At 40.0% G+C, this 12,173-nt stretch overlaps 1 protein-coding gene across 1 annotated transcript in view; it reads right to left on the bottom strand.

Annotated features, from left to right (window-relative positions):
* Positions 1-12,173, bottom strand: part of HOMER2 (homer scaffold protein 2) — a 255,201-nt gene that overhangs the window by 39,777 nt on the left and 203,251 nt on the right. The gene's annotated exons all lie outside the window — the stretch shown is intronic.

A 12,173-nucleotide genomic window follows, 5' to 3' on the forward strand; every position in this document is an offset into this window, starting at 1 on the left:
GAGAGTGCATGTTATAGACTGCCGTACACATCTGATGATTCTCCAGGTTGCTAGTACACAACTGTAGCTGTTGCTATTTCATAGTTGCCAACTTTCCTGAATTTGTAGTGACTGTCCCTGATTTTCAGAGACAGTGAGGGCAAGTTTGTGCTATCCCGAGCAAAAAGGGGTGGAACTAACAATATCTTCTTCCATAAGTGGGCATTTCCAGATTAGAGGCGTTCCCACGGGTGGGATTTTGGATGCCATGATCTAAACGTTGGTAAGTACAGTCGTGGCCAAAAGTTTTGAGAATTACATAAATATTGGAAATTGGAAAAGTTGCTGCTTAAGTTTTTATAATAGCAATTTGCATATACTCCAGAATGTTATGAAGAGTGATCAGATGAATTGCATAGTCCTTCTTTGCCATGAAAATTAACTTAATCCCAAAAAAAAACTTTCCACTGCATTTCATTGCTGTCATTAAAGGACCTGCTGAGATCATTTCAGTAATCGTCTTGTTAACTCAGGTGAGAATGCTGACGAGCACAAGGCTGGAGATCATTATGTCAGGCTGATTGGGTTAAAATGGCAGACTTGACATGCTTGAAATCATTGTTCTTCCATTGTTAACCATGGTGACCTGCAAAGAAACGCGTGCAGCCATCATTGCGTTGCATAAAAATGGCTTCACAGGCAAGGATATTGTGGCTACTAAGATTGCACCTCAATCAACAATTTATAGGATCATCAAGAACTTCAAGGAAAGAGGTTCAATTCTTGTTAAGAAGGCTTCAGGGCGTCCAAGAAAGTCCAGCAAGCGCCAGGATCGTCTCCTAAAGAGGATTCAGCTGCGGGATCGGAGTGCCACCAGTGCAGAGCTTGCTCAGGAATGGCAGCAGGCAGGTGTGAGCGCATCTGCACGCACAGTGAGGGGAAGACTTTTGGAAAATGGCCTGGTGTCAAGAAGGGCAGCAAAGAAGCCACTTCTCTCCAAAAAAAACATCAGGGACAGATTGATCTTCTGCAGAAAGTATGGTGAATGGACTGCTGAGGACTGGGGCAAGGTCATATTCTCCGATGAAGCCTCTTTCCGATTGTTTGGGGCATCTGGAAAAAGGCTTGTCCGGAGAAGAAAAGGTGAGCGCTACCATCAGTCCTGTGTCATGCCAACAGTAAAGCATCCTTAGACCATTCATGTGTGGGGTTGCTTCTCATCCAAGGGAGTGGGCTCACTAACAATTTTGCCCAAAAACACAGCCATGAATAAAGAATGGTACCAAAACACCCTCCAACAGCAACTTCTTCCAACAATCCAACAACAGTTTGGTGAAGAACAATGCATTTTCCAGAACGATGGAGCACCGTGCCATAAGGCAAAAGTGATAACTAAGTGGCTCGGGGACCAAAACTTTGACATTTTGGGTCCATGGCCTGGAAACTCCCCAGATCTTAATCCCTTTGAGAACTTGTGGTCAATCCTCAAGAGGCGGGTGGACAAACAAAAACCCACTAATTCTAACAAACTCCAAGAAGTGATTATGAAAGACTGGGTTGCTATCAGTCAGGAATTGGCCCAGAAGTTGATTGAGAGCATGCCCAGTCGAATTGCAGAGGTCCTGAAAAACAAGGGCCAACACTGCAAATACTGACTCTTTACATAAATGTCATGTAATTGTCGATAAAAGCCTTTGAAACGTATGAAGTGCGTGTAATTATATTTCACTACATCACAGAAACAACTGAAACAAAGATCTAAAAGCAGTTTAGCAGCAAACTTTGTGAAAACTAATATTTGTGTCATTCTCAAAGCTTTTGGCCACGACTGTATGCTGTTTTGTCTTACACAGTCACATTCAGAAGGTGGTGTAAAGAGATCTACATCACCAGGAGCGCTTTCAGTGTTGTTGGGTTTTAAAAAGTTGGGAACAAGCCCCAAAGTATACAATGTATTCTCCCTGGTCTCTGCACAGACATGCATAAAAGTCATTTATATACATATATAGTTATCAAAGATTACCACTATACCAGGACCAAACATCAGCACCATGCAGTGATTCAATATTACCTCCATAATGTTACTGGATAAAATGCACTATATAGAGACCCATAATACCTATGATACCAGTAGACAAGGCTAATACCATGACCACATAAAACCACCACACAGTGAATGAATAATACCACCGCCATACTGTTATTGACTAAAAACCACTGCATAAAGACCTCATTGACTCACATGTGATGTCTTCTCTGATTTGAGTCGTTTACTGGCCCATACCGGCTACCGCCATGTAGAGTTCTTCAGGCCAAGGCTTGTGTCTGCAGGATTTACTGCCCAGGACCGTCCCTATCTTTTCTTAACGCATCTAAACTCCCCATTCTGCTGCCACCCTCAATTCTGAGCCTGTTCCACATTGTCCCCCAATTTCAGTACTTAAGAAATAATGGTGCCATAAAAAGGACATTTTCGATGGTTCCCTGTAATATTGCAATTACTTTCTGGTTGCTTGGAATTTCTTTCTGTACTGTGCCGATTGTGGAGCGCAAGGGAATGGGGGGTGGGAAGGGGTTGTTACTGTATTTCAAAATTGGTCAATGGTTGTCCAGGGGTCTATGATTGGTCAAATGTTTCTGAATGCAAGATACCCACTTACTTGTATGCTGTATCTTGACTGATCCAATAAATAACGTTTAAAAAAACAAATAAAAAAAGACAGAGAAAAAAAGAAAGAAAGAGAGAAACAGAGAAAGAAAGAAGTCATAACTGTACAAAAAAAATCCAGAGAACAATAGTGCCAGATAGATAGTGACTCCAAAAATAATTGTGCCACGCAGTTTTTGCCCCATATTGTGCCCATGATTCCACTTTCGCCCAACATTTTAATCATGCAAGAAAGTAAAAATAACTCCTTTTGTGCGCCAAAAAGTCATTTATCTGCCCTTTTACGTCTGAAAAGTGGTGTTAAAAAGTGGCAGGTGCCATTTTACCTGAGACTTTAAAAAATAAATTGCATCTCCCCTTCTTGACTGTCCTCGCCAGTTTTCTGGCATAAATGAAGACAGAAATCTAAGGTAGTTCTGAGCCGCCGTAGTTACTTTTTCTATATGTATTGCTACCACTGAGCACCTCCCTAAATAATAAAGTCCAGCAATTAAGAGATAAAGGATTATAGTGGGTCAATAATTAAATAACAACCTGGTCCAGCAATAGAATTAACCCTTATGAAAAATAATATATAATTTTATTAAAAATCCTACATAAATGACGTACACCACTAAACTATTTAAGGTAGAGCCACCAACAGCTGGGTAAGCTGATATTGGGTGGGGAATCTCTCCCTACGCTGACACCCTGAGCTACCCCTCAGCCCAGGGACGCCCCCAGCGTAGGGAGAGATTCCCCACCCAATATCAGCTTACCCAGCTGTTGGTGGCTCTACCTTAAATAGTTTAGTGGTGTACGTCATTTATGTAGGATTATTAATAAAATTATATATTATTTTTCAGAAGGGTTAATTCTATTGCTGGACCAGGTCCTCCCTAAATAGTACCAGAGTGCCATCCTGTTGGAATAATGCTTATTGTTCTGTGTACTGCAGCAACTACATTATGTGATTGCCTGTTTCCAGACAGTGTTACCGTATTTTTCGCCCCATAACACGCACCTAGGTTTTACAGGAGGACAATAGGAAAAATATATTTTTCATTAGACCTCAGGTCAGACCACCAGTCAGACCCCTAATGTTAATCAGACCTCAGATGACAGACCCAATCAGACCCCCTAAGGTAATAAGACCCCAATAAGACCTCAGATTAGACCCCTAATCAGACCTCAGCTCAGACCCCAATGTGAATGACCCCCAATCAGACCTGAGATAAGAGCCCCATGCCTCTCATCAGCCCCCATGGCCATACTTCAGCCTTCATATCTGCCCCCATGCCTCTCATCAGCCACAGAACACATTAAACAAAAAAAAATGCCTTTCCTCGCCTTGAGCGCTCCTCCTGCCGCCGGCTGTGCTGTGAACCGACGCGCACAGAGTGAGGTCACAGAGTGCCCTCACGCTGTGCGCAGCCCTCCGGTACTTATGAGCGCTTCCATAATGGAAGCGCTCATTAGTATTAACCCTATAAGACGCAGGGACATTTCCCCCCCCCCCACACTTTTTTTTTGTGGGGGGGGGGATGCATCTTATGGGGTGAAAAATTGTTAATAAAGTTCTGCAAAAAAAAATAAAAAATGCAGGAAGGGGCAGAGACTTGCTGCACATGTACAGAGAGCTGAGAGAGAAGAAAGCCAGAAGCAGATGTGCTGAGATTCTGATCTTACTGAGAGCCATGTTCATATGTTTTGCAGTTTTTTTCTGAATAAAACCCTGTTCCTCGAGCTACGCCTGATGGAGACCTGATTAATCCGCTGCCAAAACGACCATTATTTTACAAGTGATCCAGTGCAGTGACATCATCAGACAGTCTGCTGTGCAGCCTGCATAATGACAGGGCACAAAGCCTATTTGATCTGCCGTAAGTTTCAACTTTATTCATGTCTTGAGGATGCAGGTGAAATTGGCCCTCAATCTGAGCACTGCAATCAAGACTGCCGCCAGTTGCACTAGTCTTAGACCTCATTCATACGATTTTCCAGACACAAATAATGGATGTGTGAAAAATGAACAGCACACAGAGGTCTACCATGTGAATTCCATTTTCTTCTCACTTTAACAAAAACGGACCAGAATGGAATATGCAAGGAGATTCTCGCATCGGGCACATGGATGCATTAAAACAAAAGGATGTGTTAGCAGCCCTATTGACTTGTATGGATCTGTGGACTATCTAATGTTCAAACGGACTGCACACAGAAAAGAAAAACGGTAATGGTATGGCAACTAGCAGCAATCTGATTGTGATTTGCGCTGTGTAAAAGGCCTGTATTACGCCAACAGATCACCTGACAGATTTTCTGACCAATCATTGGTCAGATGGCCGTTTACACACACAGATCTTTTGTTATACACGCTGAACTATTGGTCTGATTGGACAGATATTGGTCAGATAATCTGTTGGTGTAATACAGGCCTAAAAGGTACTGACTCCCAGATGTAATCGAGTTATCAGATTCTGCAGATCATGTAGCATCTTCTGTACTAAATCTTAAAAAAAAAAGCCAAGTCAAGGGATAATACAGCTTTACAGACTTCATATACAGAGAACCGTACAATGCATTTGAATACAGACGGAAAGAACGTGTGAGTCTTTAGATTTTCTGTGAATATAAAACTAGGCAGATCTCAGCTGTTTTTTATGAAATGCAGGATCATGGCATCAAATATTCACAGCACAATATGAATAAACTACCGCAAAATAATAAGGCAATTGAAATACATTCTCTGGATATTTCCACGAGGACCCCCGAGCAGGATATTCTAGTAACGGCAAGGCGATAATGTTTTCTCTTGCAAATGTCAACAATTTAATAAAGATTTCTTTAGCGGAAGAGTATCCGATTCCTAGAGCAAGACAGCCTAAGACAATGTTTTTTTCAGTGCCAAGAATAAATGATTCCTTACGGATTTTCTGTTCTTCCTCATATGTGAGCAATGTCACCTTAATTTACTGCGACTTTCCAGGGAAACGTTTCTCATGCTACAGCCCATGGGATAAACCCATAATGCATTTTGCCCTCTGGATAAATGTCCCTCTAAGATTTAAGTGACAATAACTCAGTGCTCAAAATAATTCAATACTATCCTATTTATAACCAAAGTCAGATGAAAAACAGGAGACGCACTAAATTTTGACTGTGCCGGGGACAAAATAACCTTTAATTGGTAGTAGCGTACTAAAAAGAAGACCGGCTTGTAGGTTAACCCCTTAAGGACTCAGCCCTATTTCACCTTAACCACTTTCTGTCCGCCCATAGGATATAAACGTCCTATGGGTGGACCTTTATTTCTGAAAGCACGTTTTAAAACGTCCTTTCAGAAATCGCAGCTGCACGCTAATCGTGCAGCTGCTGATCGGGTTGCCCGCTGTCAGTGACAGCAGGGCAACCCTAAGACAAGGCAGGGACAGTGCCCAGGTGTCCCTGCCTTCTGGATCGCTGCAGACACAGCGCTCACCAAGTGCTGTGTATGCAGAGCAGGAAGCGCTATGCGCTTCCTGTGCCGGCCCGGCGGTCATGTGACCGCCGGGACCGGAGAGTGCAGGGGCTGTGTGAGGTCTTTCACAGACCTCGATCAGCCCTGCTCTGAGGCTGTACAGCGCAGAATTACGCTGTACAGCCTCTCTAGGGGGTGCATTTCTTCTGTAACTGGGGCTACTATGTCAGCCCCAGTTACAGGAGAAATCAACAGTGAAAAAAAAAAGAAAAAGTGAAGTAAATGTCCCCCAGAGGTTTTGTATGACCTTATGGGGGACGAAAAGTGTAAAATAAAAAAAATAAAAATAAAAGGTTGAAAATAAAAAAATAAAAAAAAGTTTCACATGTAAAAAAAAAAAGTCCCCAAGTAAGGAATGAAAAAAAAATGTTAAAAATAGAAAAAATAAAATAAAATAGACATATTTGGTATTGCCGCGTCCGTAAAAACCAGCTCTATAAAAATATCACATGACCTAACCCCTCGGGAGAACACCGTAAAAAAAAACAAACAAAAAAAACGGTGTCAAAACAAGCAATTTTTGTCACCTTGCATCACAAAAGGTGCAACACCAAGTGATCAAAAACACATATGTCCCACAAAATGGTACCAATAAAACCGTCAACTCATCCCGCAAAAAATGAGCCCCTACATAAGAAAATCTCTCAAAAAATAAAAAAAACTATAGCTCTTAGAACATGGAGACACTAAAACATCATTTTTTTGGTTTCAGAAATGCTATTATTGTGTTAAAGTGAAACAAAAATAAAAAAAGTATACATATTAGGTATTGCCGCATCCGTAAAGACCAGCTCTATAAAAATATCACATGAGCTAACCCCTCAGGTGAACACCGTAAAAAAAAAAAAAAAACTGTGTCAAAACAAGCAATTTTTGTCACCTTGCATCACAAAAGGTGCAACACCAAGTGATCAAAAACGCGTATGTCCCACAAAATAGTACCAATTAAACCGTCACCTCATCCCGCAAAAAATGAGCCCCTACATAAGAAAATCTCTCAAAAAATAAAAAAACTATAGCTCTCAGAACATGGACACATAAAAACATAATTTTTTTGTTTCAAAAATGCTATTATTGTGTAAAACTTTAATAAATGAGAAAAAGTATACATATTAGGTATCGCCATGTCCGTAACAATCTGCTCTATAAAAATGTCACTTGACTGAACCCCTCAGGTGAACGCTGTAAAAATAAATAAATAGAAACTGTGCTAAAACAACCAATTTTTTGGTCACCTTGCCCCATAAAGTGTTATAATGAATGATCAAAAAAATCATATGTACCCAAAAATAGTACTAATAAAACTGGCACCTTATCCCCTAGTTTCCAAAATGGGGTCACTTCTTGGGAGTTTCTACTGTAAGGGTGCATCAGGGGGCTTCAAATGGGACATGGCATCTAAAAACCATGTGGAGTTCCTTTTCTTCTGCGCCCTGCTGTGTGCCCATACAGCAGTTTATGACCACATGTGGGGTGTTTCTGTAAACCGCAGAATCTGGGTAATAAATATTGAGTTTTGTTTGGCTGTTAACCATCGATGTGTTAAAGAAAAAAATTGATTAAAATGGAAAATCTGCCAAAAAAGTGAAATTTAAAAATTTGATCTCCATTTTCCTTTAATTCTTGTGGAACACCTAAAGGGTTAACAAAGTTTGTAAAATCGGTTTTGAATACCTTGAGGGGTGTAGTTTCTACAATGGGGTCATTTATGGGGGTATCCACTATGTAGGCCCCACAAAGTGACTTCAGACCTGGTCTGGTCCTTAAAAAGTGGGTTTTGGCAATTTTCTTAAAAATTTTAAGAATTGCTTCTAAACTTCTAAGCCTTCTAACGTCCTAAAAAAATAAAATAACATTCCCCATATGTCTACTTTATGTTGGCATCATTTTGGAAATGTCAAGTAATAAATATTTTATGAGGTATCACTTTCTGTTTTAAAAGCAGAGAAATTGAAATTTAGAAAATTGAAAATTTTTCAAATTTTTGGGTAAATTTGGGATTTTTTCATAAATAAAGGTGAAATATTTTGACTCAAATTTATGACTATCATGAAGTACAATGTGTCATGAGAAAACAATCTCTGAATGACTTGGATAAATAAAGGCGTTCCAAAGTTATTACCACATAAAGTGAGATATGTCAGTTTTGCAAAATTTGGCCTGGTCAGGAAGGGGGCAAATGGCCCAGATGGCAGGTGGTTAAGGACTTGGCCATTTTTTGCAAATCTGACCAGTGTCACTTTAAGTGCTGATAACTTTAAAACGCTTTGACATATCCAGGCCATTCTGAGATAGTTTTTTCGTCACATATTGTACTTCATGACACTGGTAAAATGAAGAAAAAAAAATACCAAATTTACAATTTTTTTTTTAAAAATTGCAAATTTCCAAGTTTCGATTTCTCTACTTCTATAATACATAGTAATACCTCCAAAAATTGTTATTACTTTACATTCCCCATATGTCTACTTCATGTTTGGATCATTTTGGGAATGATATTTTAGTTTTTGGGGATGTTACAAGGCTTAGAAGTTTAGAAGCAAATCTTGAAATTTTTCAGAAATTTTCAAAAACCCAATTTTTAGGGACCAGTTCAGGTCTGAAGTCACTTTGCGAGGCTTACATAATAGAAACCACCCAAAAATGACCCCATTCTATAAACTACACCCCTCAAGGTATTCAAAACTGATTTTACAAACTTTTTTAACCCTTTAGGTGTTCCAAAAGAAGTAATGGAAAATAGAGATACAATTTCAAAATTTCACTTTTTTGGCAGATTTTCCATTTTAATAATTTTTTTCCAGTTACAAAGCAAGGGTTAACAGCCAAACCAAACAATATTCATGGCCCCGATTCTGTTGTTTACAGAAACACCCCATATGTGGTTGTAAACCGCTGTACGGGCACACGGCAGGGCGCAGAAGGAAAGGAATGCCATACGGTTTTTGTAAGGCAGGTTTTGCTGGACTGTTTTTTTTTACACCATGTCCCATTTGAAGCCCCCTGATGCACCCCTAGAGTAGAAACTCCATAAAAGTGACCCCATCCAAGAAACTACACCCCTCAAGGTATTCAAAACTGATTTTACAAACGTTGTTAACCCTTTAGGTGTTCCACAAGAATTAATGGAAAATAGAGATACAATTTCAGAATTTCAACTTTTTGGCAAATTTTCCATTTTAATCTATTTTTCCCAGTAACAAAGCAAGGGTTAACAGCCAAACAAAACTCAATATTTATAGCCCTGATTCTGTAGTTTACAGAAACACCCCATATGTGGTCGTAAACAGCTGTACGGGCACACGGCAGGGCGCAGAAGGAAAGGAATGCCATACGGTTTTTGGAAGGCAGATTTTGCTGGACTGTTTTTTTTGACACCATGTCCCATTTGAAGCCCCCCTGATGCACCCCTAGAGTAGAAACTCCAAAAAAGTGACCCCATTTTAGAAACTACGGGTAGTATTGTTGGTACTAGCTTAGGGTACATATGATTTTTGGTTGCTCTATATTACACTTTTTGTGAGGCAAGATAACAAGAAATAGCTGTTTTGGCACCGTTTTTATTTTTTGTTATTTACAACATTCATCTGACATGTTAGATCATGTGATATTTTTATAGACCAGGTTGTCACGGATGCGGCGATACCTAATATGTATACTTTTTATTTATGTACGTTTTACACAATGATTTCATTTTTGAAGCAAAAAAAATCATGCTTTAGTGTTTCCATAGTCAGAGCCATAATTTTTTACATTTTTGGGCGATTACCTTGGTAAGGGTATGATTTTTGCAGGATGAGATGTCGGTTTTTTTGGCCTTATTTTGGGGTGCGTGTGACTTTTTGATCGCTTGCTATCACACTTTTTGTGATGTAAAGTGACAAAAAAATGGTTTATTTAGCACAGTTTATATTTAAAAATTTTTACGGTGTTCATCTGAAGTGTTAGGTCATGTGATATTTTTATAGAGTTGGTCGATACGGACGCGGCGATGCCTAATATGCATACTTTTTTTTATTTATGTAAGTTTTACACAATAATATAATTTTTGAAACAAAAAAGAATATCATGTTTTAGTGTCTCCATATTCTGAGAGCCATAGTTTTTTCAGTTTTTGGGCGATTATCTTAGGTAGGGTCTCATTTTTTGCGGGATGAGATGACGGTTTGATTGGCACTATTTTGGGGTGCATATGACTTTTTGATCGCTTGCTATTATACTTTTTGTGATGTAAGGTGACAAAAAATGGTTTATTTAGCACAGTTTTTATTTTTTATTTTTTACGTTGTTCATCTGAGAGGTTAGGTCATGTGATATTTTTATAGACCCGTTCGATACGAACACGACGATTCCAAATATGTATACTTTTTTTTTTATTTATGTAAGTTTTACACAATAACAGCTTTTTTCAAACAAAAAAAATGATGTTTTAGTGTCTCCATATTCTGAGCCATAGTTTTTTTATTTTTTGGGCGATTGTCTCAGGTAGGGGCTCATTTTTCTGCGGGATGAGGTGACGGTTAGATTGGTACTATTTTGGTGGGCAAACGCCTTTTTGATCGCTTGCTGTTATACTTTTTGTGATGTAAGGTGATAAAAAAATTGTTTATTTAGCACAGTTTTTATTTTTTATTTTACAATTTTTTTTAACTTTATTTGGGGAAAATGATGTTTTTGTTTATTTTTACTTGAAACTTTGAATTTTTTGGAGGGAAAATTTCTTTTTTTACTTTATTTTTTGTCCCACTTTGGGAATTGAACTTTGGGGGGTATATTCCTTTACAATGCTTTCCAATACTTCTGTATTGGAATGCATTGGCTGTATGAGTAATACTGTGTGTATTACTCATACAGCTTCTGGGGTCTGTGAGATCCAGGGGGCTGGATCTCACAGGCTCTTCACCGGAAGGCAGCGCGATGCCTTCCTTAGACATCGCGCTTCCTTCCATGCCATCGGGTCCCCCCCACAGCCGATGGCACCGCCGCAACCGCAGGTAAAGCCGCAAACCGCAGGTCTGAATTGACCTGCGGTTTGCGGCGATCGCTGATACGGGGGGTCACATGACCCCCCCCCCGCTGTTGTGACAGGATGCCCGCTGAATGATTTCAGCGGGCATCCTGTTCAGATTAACCCCCGCCGCGCCGCAATCGAGGTTTAAACCCATGACGTACCGGTACGTCATGGGTCCTTAAGGACTCGGGAAACATGCCGTACCGGTACGTCATGCGTCCCTAAGGGGTTAATAGATGATCAGGTGTGATACCCTGGAGTGGTATTACTATTTCTGCACTCCGCTACTGTCTCTAATGGTTAACATGAGTGTGTTCTTGATATATTTTTTTCAGGTCCTTCACATTGTGCATTGATAATCTTTCTATGTAACTGTTATGTTCACGTATTATGCCTGGTTCACCAGCAGGTGGCAGCGTATATGGTAGAGCTATCCTTAGACAGAATGGAACTCACCATTAAATTCTGCCCCCTTTGGGCAGAAGTAGGCCAGTCCTGCTTCCTACCAGAAGGGAGCGGTGGCAGTTCTAGATTATTCCATATTGGAGTTGAGAAGACCTGAAAGAAGGAGCAGCCAGAGGAAAAAATTTTGGGCTGTAGCAGGAGCCACCAAAGGGAAGTAGCTTGTAGAGCACCCGGACTCCATGCTAATTTACTTTACTGAGTGTCAAGAGGGGGACAACAGCCGAAGGCACCCAAATCCAAGGGTACCAAAACCAACGAAAAAAAGTCCAGTAACCAGACCCAAGCAGAGTTTAGCACAGCAGAGAGAAAGAAAGCAGAGTTATTAAGCAAGCCTGTCAGCCCAGCAGAGAAAGAGAGAAAGCACAGTTACAGAGTTTGCCTGCCAGTTTATGCCAAAGCCTGATGGGACCAAGAGAAAGCCTGAATGTAAGAAAAGTCTGAATATTGTCTGGAATCAAGCTTACCCAAGTAAAGCTGCTGTTAAAGTTTATCAAGGTCTGGATTCAAGTTATTCTTCATCCCCTAACTCAACAATTCCCTTTTATTTTCTT

This window comes from Bufo bufo, chromosome 1, assembly GCF_905171765.1.
Source record: "Bufo bufo chromosome 1, aBufBuf1.1, whole genome shotgun sequence".
Taxonomy (NCBI): Eukaryota; Metazoa; Chordata; class Amphibia; order Anura; family Bufonidae; genus Bufo; species Bufo bufo.